Genomic DNA, 18652 nt, shown 5'->3' on the forward strand with positions numbered 1-18652 from the left:
AACCGGTGACAGTGGTCGTAGCCGAATTCCGGCCGGTCTCCAAATTGAATTCGGCGCTTTAATCAAATTAGTGGTCGGTCTCTCGTCATTATTGGGTTTGTCCGAGCGAGCGGGCGAGCGAGCGGGTGGCTGGCCGGGAGGGTGGCTCGGCGAACGCCCGATCGAAAGGAATAACAATTAGGTTGTGCAGGAAATGGGACCGAGAGAGAGCGAGGGAACGCGTTGCATCGGCCGCTCAATCACGCTGCGCTGATTGCACCCGCAAACTTGGTTATAATGCGCATTACATTATTGGCGAGAGCACACAGGAATTCGCAATAAACCTCTCCTGACAGCTTTGTCACCGGCAAACGCGTCTAAATCGAAGTTCGAATGAAAAACCAATGAAATAAAACAAACATTTTATATGAAGCTATCAAAAATATTTATAAAGCTAAGAATCAACAATCTATTTTTTTATTCACAAATGAAAAATGGGACAGTGGTTAAACAGTCAAAATAAGCAATCGTTGCCACGGGTGGAATAGATTTGCTTTGAATGTTCAAAAAGGGGCAGTTGGAAATTTTAAAACATGGATTTTTGGGAATAGTTGCATTTGGAAATAATTCTTTTGGGATTGGAGCGCCAGATGAGCACCAAGCCACCAAATCGCCGTTTGCGTCCTCCGCCATTGGGCCGATTGCAGTTCGATTAAATGCTGTAACTAAATTTCATCCGGCTTTTACGCTGGATTATCAAAAAATTTAAATTCCTTACGGGAGGCATCAAACAGAAAAATGTCTTGCACCTCTTTGCCGCTTTCAAGCTCCAAAAGACGCTTTCCGATGGAGCAGCAGTATGACTTCGCGTCTTCGTACAGCTGAGATTACAAATTTCATCACAGATTAATAAATTTTAATTAAATATTATGTCCTAACAAAGTTGAGAGGAAGCCTCTTGCCGATGAAATACGCTTTGTTGCTTGGCAAAGTGACCAGGTCTCCGATATCCACTTTAAATTAAAATTATAAAAATGAGACGACTTTTTTTAAATATTTACTTTTCCCTGAAGCAGTTAGCTGGCTCGTTAGTGAATTCTAAGATTTCTTATATTTAATATCACCAAACACCTGGCAAGTTATTTTTCATTACATTTAGAACGCAGTTGAAGGTCTCATTGCAAAACTGGTAGTTCGGAAGACACAAAATCGGCGGTGGGATCTAAGCCATGTTTAAATTAAAATTCAAATAATCCGATTCATCGCAAGTTCCAACCTTGACAGGGTCACTGATGGCGTTGGCCATCAAACGCTGCACAAGCTGGTACGCGTTCGTCATAATGCACTTCAAAACCAAATACGTAAATTCACAAAGCCTCGTCTCATCTTGAAAATTAAATAAATATATTGTTTTCTTGTTTATTGCATTGTTTTTACTAAAATGTATGCATTGCTCCGTGACTTTGTAACCTTCCTGCAGCACGTTCTCGTCTTTTACTTGATCCTCCAAATATCTCAGCACGCTCTGAGTGTTTACCGTGTTATCTAGAATCTGCAAAAAATTTATAAATAAATTTAGCCAATGAGCAATTTCACAAAATAAATTAAAATAACCTTTTGATATTTCTGGCCCATACATCTTCCATAGCACTAGACAGAAAAATATTTTATTTATGCTGACGTCCGTTTTAAAGTAGTTAAGGTGGACGAGTTCTCACCAACAATGTTGAGCTTGGGGGCGGCCCGAAAACATTGAGCAGCGCATCTTCGTCATCTAATTTATTAAATAAAACAATTTAATGGGAAAGTTAAACAAAAATATGCCTTTAAGACCGTCTTTGACGAGGTTTCTGAGCGCACTAATCGATTCCTGAGGGTCAAATTAGTTAGAGGGGATGAATTTTCTGTTAAAAAAGTGCAGCGCGACGCGCGAACTTTTATTCCCGCCAAATCAATTAATTAATGCGAGAAGTGCGCACGCGTCACAGCTGGTTTGAGCACTGCCTGTACGAATGACTTCTTTGTCAGCTCTGACGCATGCGCAGTTCTCGCATTCATATTGTTTTGGCGGGAAAAAAGGTCGCGCGTCGATTTCCACTTTTTTAACGGAAAAAACGTCCATTTTACCTAATTCAACCCTCAGGAATCGATTAGTGGGCTCAGAAACCTCGTCAAAGATGGTTTTTAAAAAACTATATAGAATATTTCGAATTATATTTGAGAAAAATTACTTATTTGAAGTCCAAACGATCTGAGGCAGTCCCACCAAATTTGAGCAGCACGTGTATTATAAATATGGTAAGCCTACAAATAATATAAATTAATAAAAACCAGCACTTTGACCGAAATTTCCGACAAACCGAGCACATGAACTGCTGCTCGTCCTCGCAATCGGCGGTTTTCAGCTCCAATTTTCCGCTGCTCTGGTTCATCGCCGTTGAAACGCAACCGTGTTCGATTTTCGGGAATCCAGCCTCCCAAATCACTTCTCTAGGGTAAATGTACGATTCCTCCGAGCACCAGTAAAGCTTGCCGGATATTTTGGTTGATCGGCCAGAAGTCCAGTATCTTCCATTCAGACGCGAAGGAAATGCTATAGAATAAGAATTAAAATTGATTTTCTTTAATTTTTCAAATTAACTTGCTTTGGTAGAGGCTTGCAAAACAATCACTCCTCACTGCCAGTGGGAAACTGGCCAAATTCATTCCGATGCTGCAGCAGTAACTCCTCGCATCAGACCAGGATTTCTGGGATGGTTTAAAATATCTTAAAATCCGTCTCTGATGAAAATTCTGAGCTCACCAATCGATTCCTGTAGGTCGAATTAGGGAAAATTGACTTTTTTCCATTAAAAAGTGCAGCGCGATGTTGCGAACCTTTTTTTCCCGCCAAAACAAAAGGAATGCGAGAAGTGCGCATGCGTGAGAGCTAGTTTGAGCACTTGCAGAGAGACCGCTTGTACGAATGACTTCTTTGGCAGATCCAGCCAGCTGTGACGCATGCGCAGTTCTCGCAAATACGTTCAAATTGTTTTTGGCGGGAAAAAGTTCTTCCGTCGTGCTGCACTATTTTAATGGAAAAACATCCTTTTCACCTAATTCGACCCTCAGGAATCGATTGGTGTGCTCAGATACTTCGTCAGAGACGGTCTTAAATTTTTATTTAATTTACCTTCACTCTCGAAAAATAAAAAATTCTGCCGCAACTCTCGAGGAAAGTACCCTTCACTGAACTCGGCTCTGAAATTTAATTTTCATAACCGTGAAACCCGTATTTTTCACATCTAACCTTGAATCAAATCGATGCCAGTATATATTGACGACTGAAAGCGAGAGTTGATACATAACCTAGTTTGTCACTATATAGAAAACATTTACGTTTTTGACGCAGCTCTGTTGTGACGGACATCCGTTTTCGAGCAGCAGACCTGGATTCTCCATCACAGCCTGCCATGAAATTTAAATTAATTTTATATATTATATAAAGTCTATCGGAACGAACTCACCTCGCAGGCGTAAGCAAACCGCTTGGCGCACAATTCACGCCTCAATAAAAATTGATTTCCCGCCTCTGCCGTCGCGCTGACGCAGGTTCCAGGAGAATCCGTTTGGTTTCCGTTCGGGTGCCACATTTCTTTGGTGAAATTATTGCTTGGAATCGAGCACCAAGTTAAAGACGATGAATTTCCACATTCGGTGAACGTGCCACTCGTCCAAAATTTGGTGTTGAAAGTCCAGTCTTTATAATATAGAGTTCAAAATGAGATTAATTGGGATTTAAGAGCGGAGAATAAAAGACCTTGGAAGAACTCTCCGACTGATTGCAGTTTCTGCACTGATTCAAAACTAATCGGCTTCATTCCCAAAGCACAACACGTTGGCCAAATTTTCTCCCACAACACCTAAAGATTTTTCTTTAGTACAAATCATAATTTATTAAATAATTATTAACACACAGCTTCGTTTCCAAACAAATATGAATATTTTCCCAGGCTTCTCCACTCTCCGAACGATTCCGGATCTGAATTTTTCAGTTTTCATTTAAAGTTTAAAAATTAATTATGCATAATACTTGTTGTTAACAATCCTCTTTTAGTGCTCTCCTATTTAAACAAATAAATTGCCTTAGACGCTTTTTAAATAGTCTATATTTCTCACCGATGAATCGCATTTGGTGGGGCACTTGCAGGAAAGCGTTGGCGGAGCTTCCGTAGTAATTGTTGAAATGACTGTACTTTCATCAGGAATTGGATCTGTCGTTTCAGTAATTGCATCGATTGGTGCAGTGTCTGCAGTGTAATTAAATCTTGATAATTATTAATATTTAATCTCCGGAGTTGTTGATCCTTGCCATTCGTAATTTGGTCAGGAAGAGAAGAGTCCGTCACAGGTTCCTCCGAGTAATCGACGAATCCAGCTTCGGTCGGCGCGTTGTTCAAATTGCTTTCTTTTAAGGTCTTTGCTGATTTAGTTTGAACTTGTGTTGTGCTTTTATTTGTTCGATATTTCCTTATGTAGTCTGGTGGGTCTAAACACGAATGGCCACCGCAGCAAATTGTTATCACATTCCTCCTCTGTTGTTTCAATTTCGTCTTCCGCAATTTTTGAGCTGGAAAGAATATAAGGTCAAAATTATGGAGTATTTTTTATGATTAAATTTACCGTTAGCCTGGTTTCCACTAAGCCCCTTAGTTAAATCGTTTAGAATGCCTCTTAAGGATATTTTCTAAAAACAAAATTCTTCAATGGAAGTTATAAAACCACACTTTATTTAATTACCTTTTGTTTGCCTGCGACACCTGTGGAGCAGTAAGTCTGTGGTAAAAAATAATGAATTACACAAATAAATTTAAAATTATTGGAATACGCAGTGGAAAAGAGCGACGCAGAAGAGGAGTAAGATCCTGACAACGTCCATCGTGCTATTGCAATCGGCACAGTTTGAAAAATGACGTATATTTTCGCAGGATGTAGCACAATATGCGCAGTGCGAAAAAAGGAAAAAACAAAATCGTATTTTGTAGGGCAAGCTGCGCGAAGGTTACATCCTGTCAACTTGGCATCATTTTCAAATCAGGACACAATTTGTCCTCATTTCACTGAAAATTCATTTTATTAGGCTCTATTATGCTTAAATATCGGTCATTTATCGATTTTAAATCGCAGAAACTCATCAAAAGTTAATATAAACTGATTTATTTGCGAATAAAATCATTAAATTTTAAAGAGAGCAGCTAGAATTCTCTGCTCGACGCTGATTGGCTGACGTAACACGCTTGTCAACAGTCCCCACGGTTGCCTAGCAACGTAGCAACAGCGCAGTGAATTGCGCGGGAGAATCTGTCGTGCGCGTTGTCAGCCAATCAGCGTCGAGGATTTTTCTAGCAGAGAATTCTTGTTTATTTCTGCGATTTGAGTGTTTTAATTTGGAATTAAACCATTTTAAATTAATTTTCATCAGTTGAAAGAGTTAATTTATCGATTTATTAACGCAGAAATCCATTAAAAGCCGATTAAAAAGAAATCAGCAAGAATTCTCTGCTAGAAAGATCCTCGACGCTGATTGGCTGACGCAAAACGCTTGTCAACAGCTCCCACGGTTGCTTTTATGTGTTGTGAATTGCGCGGGAGAATCTGACATGCGCGTCCTCAGCCAATCAGCGTCGAGGATTCTTCAAGAGAAAGAATTTTCGCTGTTTTTTTCCGTTTCAAATCAACTTCTTCGATTATAAATGAATAAAACACCTCTTAAAACACCAAACAATCGGTTTTCGCATTTAACGAGTGGCAGATAGTTGTTATTTAAAGTCACGGAGAATGTAATAACAATATGCAAATGGACCCGGCCGTTTTGAAATGGAACGCGCGTAAGGGTTGGAGAATTTGCATTCGAGTCGCGTGTGCGAAAGTGTGCACAAAAGGTAGCTCGCTCGTTCTGCAGAGAGATGGGATGAAATGTTGTGCTGACCACGCGGCGCGCACTGAAAAGTGAAAACGCGCGAGTCACGTAAAAGTTTGGCCCGGCGGCGTCGAATTCGTGTTCGCAGTAGAATTCGCTCGCCCGCCCGCCTCTCAAAGCAAAGAATGCCAGCGCAGTTTTGTTGGCGCCAGTTATTTGCTTTAGACGAGGCAGAAAGAGAGAGAGAGAGAGAGAGAGCTGCATATTTGATCTGGAAGCCAATTAAAACTCTGAGCAAATATATTCGGCGGCGCCGGAGATTTCGTCTTGGAGAAAGGACAAAAGAAGAGGAAGACTCGTCGATATTAAATATTCGCCGTGGAGACGTCAAAGGCAAAGGCAAAAGACGCTTTCTAAAATATGTTTTCCGCTTTTATTACTTTCAATCACGCCACGTTTCGGTTATTCCATGAGATGAATTCGTCTTTTGAATTTTAAATTAAATTCTCAGCTTATTTACACACAACGTAAAATGATTCAACGGTGTTTTCAGATGGTTTTAAAATATAATTTTTATTTTAGATAAATTAAAGACCTATTTGACGAAGTTTCTGAGCCCACCAATCGATTCCTGAGGGTCGAATTAGTTAGAGGGGATGATTTTTCCGTTAAAAAAGAGAAGCGTAACGTGCGAATTTTTTTCCCACCAAAACAAATGGATGCGAAAAGTGCGCATGCGTGAGAACTGGCTGGACCTAACGAAGAAGTCATTCGCACAGGCAGTGTTCAAACCAGCAGTGACGCGTGCGCAGTTCTCGCATTCATTTGTTTTGGCGGGAACAAAAGTTCACGCGTTGCTTTACACTTTTTTAACGGAAAAAACGTCCAGTTTACCTAATTCGACCCTCAGGAATCAATTGGTGGGCTCAGATACTTCGTCAAAGACGGTCTTTAAAGGATAAAGAGGAAAATTTCAGACTTTTACCACGCATTTGAAAGAATCGAGGACAAAAAGAGGAGATAGATTTCCTTTTTCCAACATCCATTGTGATTTTTCCAATTTTAAATCACAATGGTTGCGAAAAGGAGGACGGACGCAGTAATTTTTCATTCTGGAAAAAGTTCTGCCAAGTCTCATTTTTTTCAAAACTGTTTCTCCACAACGAAAGGCTGAGCAGAATTTTGGGATAAGGGAGAAAAGTTGGCGGCCGCAAAGAGTTTTAAAAGGTAAACAAGTTTGTTGGGCTATTAGCATAATTAGATTTCGCGTCGGCTGAGTGAGCGAGTGAGAGAGAGAGAGAGAGAGAGAGAGAGAGAGAGAGAGAGAGAGAGAGAGAGAGAGAGAGAGCAAAGTTTCGCATCGAAGGACACAATGGACCGTTCATTTCCAAATTGAGTTTGCAGCAACGCGTGCGCCGCACGCTTCGGGGGCTTCCCGGTTTATTTATTTCATTTTTTTTCTCTCGCGAGAAGCACCGAGAATAAACACGTTCTGCTCGAGGCGCCGCTGGCTTTTTGTGCTGCAAAAATGCGAAAAAGTACACATTTGAAAAGAGGCTTTCTTGTTTTCCCTGTGCCGCGGGCGACGAAACTGCTGCGCGTTGAAAGAAGATTTTGCCGAGAAACGTGTGTTTGTCAGACTTCTTTTATAATTCTTTTTCTTTTCACTTTCACCTTGTTTTCCATTTCCCATTAAATTGGAAGCTCTACAAGTTCGTGTGATGCTTACACAATTTTTATTCAGAATTAAATTGTCATCATTGCGATCTGCGTTGCTTCCCAGTAAAAATTGGCGTCGAAATTTATATTTGTTTGAATATTCGCCCATTTTGAAGCTGCGCAGTAACTTTGTGCGCATCGTAAGCGTGCGCAGAATGTTCATATCGCTTTTAAATCTCAAAGGTAAGCTGCAACGCATCACTGCGCATGCGTGACCCGAATTAAAACATTCTGCGCAGTCGTAATGGCGTCGAAATAATGGAGGCTAATCCAGTCGGCCAATCAGAAGCGTCGAAAAAGAGGCGTGCCGACCGAATAATTTCATTCCCGCGCATTTTGTTACATTTTAAATCCAGCCTGTTGTGCCATCTAACGGTCGATTCGCCAATTACCGGGCGAATCAGCTGTTATTAAAGAAATAACAACAAAAATATCCATTGTTCTGACGATATTAACGTTTGTAACTTTCCCACCATGCGCTACAAGACGCCATGTCTGCGCGGTGATTGTCATTATTAGACTTTTCAGTTAATTTTTCTATAAATAACTAGCCGAGGAAGAATTATAGCCTCATTATATGTATATCGGTAATAAGAAAATTGCAGCGGGGGAGGGGCGGCAGGGGTGGAAGAAAAATCGCGGCTGCTCGTCGCGTATTAATTAAAACGGTGCGCTCTTTGTGCTCTGGAGAGCGAGACTCTCGCGACAATGCTGTGCTCGGCGCTAATTAAAAATAAGCAATTAGAGCGCAAATTATCGCGTATAATGTGCTTCTAAGTAATTGAAAGAAAGCAGCGGCTCTTGTCTCCCCCGGCGAAACACAAAGGACGCACGCTTTTGTTTCTGCCTCCTCCCTCGTCCCTGGCAAACATCGATTCCTGCTCTGATTTGCTTCCATCTCATTATTTTCAATTCTTCCTGTTTATATTATTTTGTTTTATAGGCAGAAAAATCTGATGAATTTTGTTCTTCCAAACCCCCATTTTATTTCAAAATTAGACACAATTTCAAAAAGGGTAAAATAATGCAGCTTTCTGTTCTAAAAGGGTGGAAACCGGCCATTTTGTCGGTAATTTGTGGAATTTCCCATAGAGAGCAGGCAAATTGATCATTTTGGGTCTGGCTGGCTTTTGAATTTTGCATGCAGCGCGTCGATTTGACCACAATCACTCGCTCGCTCGCTCTTCTTGCCGCTCTCGTAATTACACTTTTGCAGAATGGAGAGCAGGAGCAGGGAAAGGGAGCAAAAGTTGGTCGGCCGGAACGCGAATGAAAAGGATCAGAAAAAGCGGCACACTCGGCACGTGCATTTAGACGCGACTTAATGCATGATTAGAGAGAGCTCCGGCCGCCGCCGCCGAGTCCGTCAGCAGAGAGAAAATTGTGCACATCGGCCTGGCAATGCCAACGGATCGATCCCAATTGTGCCGCTATGCATTTTCCGTGTTCCACACTTCATAAAAATTAAAATATTCAGAATTTATCGACTGGCCTAATTTTTTAACCGCCAAAAACTAATTTAAAATGCTCAGAAATCAGAATTTTACTCATAATTGAGTAGGATTTATCCACAATTGATGTCAAATTCGAGTTCTGTGGGTTAAAAAATGTATGAATCGACTCCTAAAACAGTTAAATTTTACTAATTTTAATTTCTGATTAAAAATCACCCTCTGGGGGTGGGGGTGATTATTCAACCCTTATGAAAACTCTAAATTAGCTTTAGAATATTATATATAGGCACCAAATCTGGTCGAAAACTGCACGAAATTTCATCAATTGTTCAAGTCGTTAGTGTCCGAAGCCGCCAGCAGGTGGCGCCGCCATATACTTTAGAAATAAATTTAATTTGAAGGCACTTCCGCTGCGATTTCAGACTCCATCTTGCCACTGTGCATTCTTCACTTAATTTTCTTTCTTTTGACGTGCTGAAAACCAAAATCGGTTCAGCCAATCGCCGTAGAATCGGGAAAAACTATTTTTTGAATTATAAAATATTTTCCAACGTTTCTACGGCGAATGACTGGATTGATTTTGGTTTTCAGCACGTCAAAAGAAAGTAAATTAAATGAAGAATGCACAGCCAGGCAGGATTGAGTCTGAAATCGCAGCGGAAATGCATTAAAATTAAATTTATTACGAAATTATACGGTGACGCCATCTTTCGGCGGCTTCGAACACTAAAAGGGCTTTAATGGTTACAAATTTTTAATTTACACACAACTATCTCTTTTTGTTCGAGCTTTTTAACATTCTAAACCCCCTTTAAAAAAAGAATTTCCAGTAAATAAATTTTGTAAAACAAAAGCACCTTCGGAAAGCATTTTATTTTCTTTCTCTCGCATTTAAGAGTGAGGAGACGGAGTTACGAAAGGGAAAGCGAGCTCGCGCGGCGTGTGTCATTAAGTAAGCGCATCAGGTGTGCGGTCCAGCAAGCGGTTCTCTCTTTATTGATCATCTGCGAAAGATGGAGCAGAAGACGCGGCACAGAATTTGGCTCGCACTCGCGCCCGCCGCCTTTCTAACTTGTTGCTGCCGCGCGGCCGGGCGGGCGGAATAAAAAAATTAGCGCCAATCCGCGCGCGGTCGGCGGTAAAAAGTGCCTGCATAAAAAATGAGCCAGCACATTTCCATTTGGCGTCTGTTCTGTTCTGTTCCGTTCTGTTCCGAGTTGCGCCAACATTCAATCAGCGCGCGGGCGGCAAATCAGATTTCTTCCTCGACAGGCCGAGAGGTCGATTTTTCCATTTTGTATGCCGACGCGATACTAGCTCGATTTTCCAGCAACTCATCAGCCAGGGGATATTGCCATTCAATTACTGCGTATTCGCTTTTTGCTGCCTGCACAATGTCCGAGACTAGATTTAATATGTACTGCAAATATTGAACGAGAAGCAGCAGCCGATCCTTTTTTCTGTTTGGCGAAGGATTTTTTTTCTTCTGTCTTTCTGGCCGGGTAGAAATTTGTGCCAAATTCCGCCGTCGACATCAAACGGATTGTGAAATGCCGGAAAAATGAGCTACCTTTGACGTTTATCAGGAAAAGGAAAGTGTTGCTTTTCTTGGTAATGAAACAAAAAATAAGAGGAAAGCAAATTAATTGCAAAACTTTTCCTCAAGAAAATAGCTCTGCTCTTTATGTTTTGTACATACGTAAATAAATTTAAAATTACTATTTTAATACACCAGTTGTATAAGCCTTTAGAGTTCGAAGCCGCCAACAGATGGCACCGCCGTAAACTTTGAAATTAAATTAAATTTTAAATTACTTCCGCTGTGATTTCAGACTCAATTCTGCCACTGTGCATTCTTCTCTTAATTTTCTTTCTTTTGGCGTGCTCAAAACCAAAATCAGTCCAGCCATTCACCGTAGAATCTTGAAAAACTATTTTTTGAAATATTAAATCTTTTCCGAAGTTTCTACGGCGAATGGCTAGACTGATTTTGGTTTTCAGCACGTCAAAAGAAAGAAAATTAAGTGAAGAATACACAGTAGAAGGATTGAGTCTGAAATCACAGCGAAAATTGCCTTAAAATTAAATTTATTACGAAAGTATACGGTGGCGCCATCTGTTGGCGGCTTAATTCGAACCCTACGTATTAGAGAAACAAAATTAGCATTTAAATATGTATTAAAATCAAGCATTTTCAAACAGACTCACAGCCACGCACACGCATTCCTCGGTAAATTTATTTATCTCTAATTTTAAGCAGTTTGAAATTTGGGAACTTTGTGCAAAATTGCTGCGGCCGTGAATTGTGTGTGGACGCGAGAAGAGGGCGGAAAGTGCTAAATCGTGTGGGTGGGCAGAAGGCCGAGAAGGGTCTGTTTTGCAAGTGTGGCACGTCGTCGTCGAGTGCCATTCGGCCCAAACAACATGTCGCGCGCGCGTGTAAATTTGGCTCTCAAAGTGAAAACGAAGCTGTGTCGGCGGCGGCGGCGATTATTTAGCCTCGCAAATGTCTCCGCTCGCCTCTGCCACGCATGTTTAGTGAATTTGCTGCTCCCTTCGCATGCAGCAATCTCGTCTTTTCTCATTAGGCCGCTTTTGGCTCATTCCCTCGCTTCCTTTTCAGCACAGAGCTCGCGATTTATTTCTTTACTCGCTCCTTGTTTATTTGCAGAAAAGGCCTGCCGGATTTTAATTTAATTTAAGGATTTGTTTCAAACGGAAATAAAGCAATTTGAGTAAATTTACCAAATTGAAATAAATTCTTATAAAATAAATTATAATAAAAGAATCAAATGCCTGTTCAAGACGAGTGTGTGATAAAAAGGAAACTGTTTGAAGGTGCAACTGGGAGTCACAAGCTCAAGCGGCGAGATGAAGGCGCAAAAGCCATGCTGTTGTCACAGAAAGATGAAACGTGGACCGGCGGCACATGACGGGCGCGGCTTGCTTCCACAAATTTATCTTAAATTCGCTTCGAGGCTGATGAGCGCGCCGCCGCCGCTGACGGTGCTGATTTGCGCCGATTTCCTCGCTTCCCCAGATAAAAAGCCACCGGGGCGAGCTCATTTGACTGCGAAATTTGCACTGCACAACATTTTCGGCTTTAAAGTGGAGTCGAACCGTTTGTAAAATGAAGCGCTCGCGGAGAAAATTAAATTTCAAAGCAGAAAACCATTAAAGAGGGTCTTTGACGAGGTTTCTGAACCCACCAATCGATTCCTGAGGGTCGAATTAGTTAGAATTGATATTTTTTCTGTTAAAAAAGTGCAGCGCGACGTGCAAACTTTTTTTCCCGCCAAAACAATTTGAATGCGAGAACTGCGCATGCGTCGAAGGTGACAAAAGAGTCATTCGTGCAGGCGGTTTCTCTGCAAGTGCTCAAACCAGCTCTCACGCATGCGCAATTCTCGCAAATACGTTCAAATTGTTTTGGCGGGGAAAAGTTCATACGTCGCGAATGGACTTTTTTAACGGAAAAAATATCAAATCTAACTAATTCGACCCTCAGGAATCGATTGGTGGGCTGAAAAACCTCGTCAAAGACGGTCTTTAAGATCAAGAATCTAGAAAATGGACAGATTTAAATTCGCATTTTGGCACTTGATGACGCTGTGTATAATTTAATGTAAAATTAACTTTAAAATTTTTGAAACGTTGTTGGTAAATAAAATAAATTTAACTTTTGGTTAAGGAGAGAGGAGAGGATAATATAAACTTTGCCCTTTGAAGGAAAATATTTTTTAATGATTATAATTAAATAAAAATTCAAAATATTTATTTGCGATAAATTAGAAATAAAAAATTAATTTTCTATGCCAATATAATAAAGAATTCCAGTGTTTCTCCAATTCAAATTTAAAATTTTGATCCCTGTCTTTGAGTGAAGGGTTTGCATCCTCTCGAAACATGAATAATAATCATTGCGAAGCGCAGAATGTTGAATGTGCGATTTTGTGTGTTCCAGGTCAGTAGACGCGCGCGCGCTCGGTGCAGAAATAACGACGGCGCGGTGGGCTTTCGCGGTATGTTTGTGCATCCATAATAATGAGACTCGTCGTCGGCGGCGGCGTCGTCGACGGCGTCGCCGCCACCACAACACACGGGGGTGAAAATAATTTGAATAAAAATTGAAATCATTTCCACTCGACGGCCGGGCTGAATTTATTTGCATGAATTTTTTTTTCGCCACGCCACACCGCCGTCTTCATCAGAGGGCGGCGATGATGCTGCGAAAATTTGAATATCCTCGTTAGCAAGTGAAATGAGAGAGAGGCGCGCGCGGCCGCAATCACCCAGCCGCCCCGTAAGCGAATTTGCCAACAATCGAATTACATTCAGCAGCAAGCAGACTTTTGGCCCCGCCGCCGTGTCGACAAATGCTTAATTGCCAAACTGACAACACGGTTTTACATTTCGCCTGAATAAAAATGAGGTCAAAATTCTTAAAGTGGAATGATACTCATTTTTATTTTCGAATTTTACAGGTTACGCCCCCCTTTTTTAGCAAAGGATTTAATTAATAGCTTTCGGGGTGAGAAACATTATGATAATTTAATTGTGAGAAGATAAAAATAGTTTTTTTAGTCCTGAAAGTTATTTGTTATATTTTCAAAAATTGCAGATTTTCGAAAGGGGTGTTCGTTTAGCCCGATTAAAATTCAGCAGCTGATAGTAGTGTCAAAAACCGTCTAAATTCAGAAAGCTGATTAAATTTCCAGTTTTTTTCCTATTAACCAAATTTTTCTCAAATTTACCATTTTCGCACAAAATTCGTCTGAAAATTTCAAATGGCCGTTAGAAAACCTTTAATTATTTTTTTAGAAAAATCAAAATAGCCAAAAAGACGTAAATTAATTCGAGAATTGCCTCAGAAAAAATGATTTTATATATTTAGTTTTGATTACCATCACAACTCACAAGAGCCGGTAATTATTGTGTCACAGAAATGGAGTTGTTGGAAAATAGGCAGGTTAAAAGCAATAAATTGAGCGGGCCGTCCACTTATGTCTGCTCCATGTATATAAAAGCCGTTCTCTCTCTCTCTCTCGCTCTTCTCTCTTTTGTCTTTTGTTTGGAGCAGAAAAAGCCCAACTTTGCTCCAAGTCTGCCACTTTAATTATCTCGAATGAAGTACTTGACGCGCGCACGGCGCAAAACGCGACCTCCATTCCAAATAGCAAATTAATTGCTCCCCCCCCCGCACACCCTTTGAAACAGGGAAATTTATATTTTTGCATGGGAAAAATGTGGATATTGGGGCTTATTGGCGTGATTGCCATAAATCTGTCTGTGTATGTGCTCAAAAATGGATAAATGCAAAGTAAATATTCGGGCAAATAGATCGTAAATTTTTCTGCAATGATTTATGCTCGCTTGCCAACTGCTCGGCGCTCACTGCATGTTTATTTATGGCCGTATTTTGCTGCATCAGCCACGCCCAGCTCAAATAAAATATTACACACCGCCAGCCTCGTTTTCAAATATTTTTGCCGATATATCAGGCGCCTGTTTTTATCATTTGACCTTAAAACAGCGGTAAAATGTCTGCTCGAATTGATTCAAAAATTAATGTTCTCGTTTACAGTTCAAATTATGGAAATCCGCGATATATTTTCCACTGGGAGCCGGATTCATGCGACTTGGCGTCTGGTAGAGTGCGAACAATGAATATATTTTAGTTCTTATTTCTTTTCCAATAGCTTATTAGCCCGTTTAATTTGCGAATCGACCGTTAGATGACACATCAGGCTAATGGAAATGTAACAAAAATGCGCGGGAATGAAATTATTTGGTCGGCACGCCTCTTTTTCGACGCTTCTGATTAGCCAACTGGATTGACTTCCATTATTTTGACTTCTGACCGGCGGGAAACCAAAAACAGATCGCAATCTGGTCCCCCGGTGGGAATTACGACTGCGCAGAAGATTTTAATTTAGGTCACGCATGCGCAGTGATGAGTTTCAGCATTCCTGTTAGATTAAGAAGCGATCTGAACATACTGCGCATGCTTAAGATGCGCATACGTTTACTGCGCAGCTTCTACACAGATCGCAACCCGCCTCCCGGTGAATTACTTCACATACCTTTGTTAACCCTCTCTTTTTAATTAGATTTCTTAGGAAAAAAATCGATTTTCACAATTCAATAATTTTGTGACACTCGCTTTTAATTTCATTCCTTTAAAAAACGTTTTGGAAAATGCAGCTCTGAGGGTTTTGATAAAATATTTAGCGGAGGAATTTTAAAAAATGATAATAAATGGAATTCTGTTCTAATGGTTACAAATTTACAATCGAAAGACAGCTAGGGTTTTTATTATACATATAACGATTTTATCTGATTTGGATTCGTCGAATTTCGCTATTTAATATCATCTCCATGACAATAAGCCACTTTTGCAGCCATCCAACGCGCGCGCGGAGAGGCCTCGAGAGACCAGAGCAGAGGATGCGAGTTTTGTTATTGACTCTGCAGGGCCTGGGAAACAAAACTCATGCGAGAGGCAATATCTGCTGTTTAGTTGATCCTGGCTGGACAGACGGACAGACAGCAGATGATATATTTTGCGTGTTGTCCGCTGCTTCGAGTGTCAGCATGTCAAAAAGGTCTATTTACCGTGATGATGCCCGCCCCGCGCGTCGATCGATTTTGCGCGTTTTTTTCGCCCTCGGCTCGCCGGCAGGATTGTTTTTGCGACCGACCGACCCACCCGCCGACAGATTTTCCGCCCCGAACTCCCGCCGAGCCGAAAATCAAAGCCAAATTGTATATAGATCGAGGGAGAGTGAGTGAGTGAGTCGAGCCGAAAGAGCGACAGCACTCGTAAAAGTTTACGACTCGCCCTCGCCACTTTACGCCGGCGTTACATTCAAATCAAGTGTTCGACGCACTGCTCTCGTGACCCATTCTAACTCAAATAATACCCCAATTACACGAATTATATATGTGAAACGCATAAATGTTTATTCTGAATATTAGTTTGGAGCTTGCTTTCGCGGTCTATATACTATTTAAAGATTGAGTCATGATTATTACAACGGGCGCCGGGTTGCGATCTGTGTTGGTTTTCCCGCCGTTCGGAAGTCAATATGGCGTCGAAATAATGAAGTCCAATCCAGTCGGCCAATGAGAAGCCTCGAAAAAGAGGCGTGCCGACCTAATTATTTCATTCCCGCGTATTTTGTTATATTTCCATGAGCCTCATGTGCCATCTAACGGTCGATTCGCCAATTACAGGGCTAATCAGCTGTTACTAAAGAAATAACAACAAAAATATTCTTTTTTCTGAAGCTATTTTCATGATAAACTTTATTTTAAAATATGATTTTAACTTTAAAAGGCACTGTAGAGTTTCATTTTTGACGATCTTTCTTTGAACACCGTCCAGTTTTTTTATTTGTATAAAAATTGATAAAAATAATTAGACCTGTTCAATAAATAAAATAAATAATTTATTTATTATATTAAAAAAATTATTTTTTGTGAAACTATTAATAGCCAAAATTAAATATTTTTGGATTTCAGATACCTTATTTGTCGCTCTATTTTAAATTGTAAAAATCTTAAAGTAAATTAACTTTAACTCTCCGATTTTTTGTTATTTTTCATGCCTTTTTAAATTCCGAGAGAGATAGTTGGCCGTCTCCTTGATCCACTTTGCAAACTGCCAAACGCGCGCGGTGTCCATTTAGCAAATTGAATTGTGAGTGGGACAATCCTTTCCATTAGGCCGACAATCGGTCGACGCAACAGTTGCAAATCCTGTCATACGCATATAATATGTATAATATGTATCAATTCCACAAATGGCGGCTTTTCCAAATCACGACGCGTGTATTTTTTGCTAAAAGCGAATCGCAATTTGCATCCGCGTGTATATTCGCCGACGGCAAAGAACTAATCCATATTTGATTCTGATGCAAATTACGCGCGCAGCCAGACTCGATAAAGGATTTTTACAATGCAAATTTCGGGCCGCGCCACCGGGAGATGAAAAGCTGCTCTGCTCTCCGACACTGATATCGCTTCGATTTGTTTTCATGGAGATGCCAAGCGTGGGAAGCGGGGAAAAAACGCACAAAAAAACGCTCGACATTTGACCCGAAAAAAAAGCCGGCCGGCTAGCCCTATTATTTTCATTATTTTTGGCCTTGCGAGCGAAAAACACCGGCAAAAAAAATTGCTACTCCAATTAGTCGCGGAGGAAATCCAATCCTTCTCTCTCTCACTTGACGTGGGCGGCCACGTGTGCTCTCTCTTTCTCGCTGATGTGAGAAATCTGACCTTCTTCCAGATTTAATTTGCCCGGAAAGTCGTTCTGTAAATAAATAAAATTTAAGATATTTTTAGATCTTTATTCGTCAGTTTACAAATGAACCAAAGTAGAATATAATTTTAAATAAATTAATTTTTAACAGTAAGTTTTATTTAAAATATAATTATTCAAAAGGATTTTTCCTTTTTGCGTTTTTTAATCCATTTTTTTAATTATAATCTGGCGCGTCTTTGATTAATGCAAATATAAGTTTAAAAAAATGTTAGGTCCAGGAATATGAACGAATGAATATCAATTAATGTTTCATGGTAAAGATGATCTCTAAAATAATCCAGAATCGAAAGGAAACTGTCATCCGCCTGCTAATATGTAAAATTCTGTGATTTAAACTCAGCGATTTTAAAATATTTTTAAAAATAAATTTAAGACCGTGTTTGATGACGTTTTTGAGCGCACTAATCGTTTCCTGAGGGTCGATTTAGGTAAAAATGACATTTTTTCCGTTAAAAAAGAGCAGCGCGACATGCGAACTTTTTTCCCGCCAAAACAAATGAATGCGAGAAGCGCGCACGCGTCACAGCTGGTTTGAGCACTGCCTGTGCGAATGACTTATTTGTCAGATCCAGCCAGCTCTCACGCATGCGCTGTTCTTGCATTCATTTGTTTTGGCGGGAAAAGGAGTAAGCACGTCGCGCTGCACTTTTTAACGGAAAAAATCACCATTTTACCTAATTCGACCCTCAGGAATCGATTGGTGGGCTCAGAACCCCTTCAAAAGACGTTTTTTTAACTCTTTTTTGCTTTTTTCGTTGACACAATCTAAAAAAAGCCCACTTCCCTGCCAGATTTAATTTGAAGTCAAACGTTTTATCGACTGGAATGTGGAGTGAGTGGCAGGTCGTTGTTATTTACGGTTTCGGTGAAAGGCGGGCGCGTTTAGCGAAAAGCGATTCGGTTTGACGACTGCGAATGGCAACAACTGCGCTTATTAACCTGACGACGCTGAGAGAGTTTGCTCTTGCTCGGCTTGTTTGCCCACGTCTCGAATTGAATTCCATTTGCTGTTTGTCCTCGCGATCGATTCCCTCAAACGGAATTGCCAAATAGCAGCGGATGCGGAGCTCTCGCGACTCTCCCGGCTTTTGCACTGACGAACTAATGCCTGTGTAATCGCTTAAAAGGGTTCGGAAATTAAGAAAAAAAAATAAAAAAAATTATTTACCACTTAAATAATGATTCTTGCGTCAATCGCTTACAGAAACACGATTAAAGTTGATTTAATTACGAATGAAATCACAAAATCCGAAAAAAACTGCAATAATTCTT

General features: G+C 40.5%; 1 protein-coding gene and 2 long non-coding RNA genes across 10 annotated transcripts in view; 1 reads left to right on the forward strand and 2 right to left on the reverse strand.

Moving 5' to 3' along the window:
• Positions 1 to 18652, forward strand: part of Dscam2 (Down syndrome cell adhesion molecule 2) — a 134536-nt gene that overhangs the window by 48380 nt on the left and 67504 nt on the right. The gene's annotated exons all lie outside the window — the stretch shown is intronic.
• On the reverse strand, positions 916 to 1525 carry LOC135947492 (uncharacterized). The gene is made up of 5 exons (XR_010575632.1): positions 1417 to 1525; positions 1256 to 1365; positions 1133 to 1201; positions 1041 to 1077; positions 916 to 992 (listed from the first exon to the last, which is right to left on the reverse strand). It is a non-coding gene; the product is annotated as an uncharacterized LOC135947492 (long non-coding RNA).
• Positions 3361 to 3963, reverse strand: LOC135944962 (uncharacterized). The gene is made up of 3 exons (XR_010575381.1): positions 3779 to 3963; positions 3486 to 3718; positions 3361 to 3426 (listed from the first exon to the last, which is right to left on the reverse strand). It is a non-coding gene; the product is annotated as an uncharacterized LOC135944962 (long non-coding RNA).

Source organism: Cloeon dipterum, chromosome X, assembly GCF_949628265.1.
Source record: "Cloeon dipterum chromosome X, ieCloDipt1.1, whole genome shotgun sequence".
Classification (NCBI taxonomy): domain Eukaryota; kingdom Metazoa; phylum Arthropoda; class Insecta; order Ephemeroptera; family Baetidae; genus Cloeon; species Cloeon dipterum.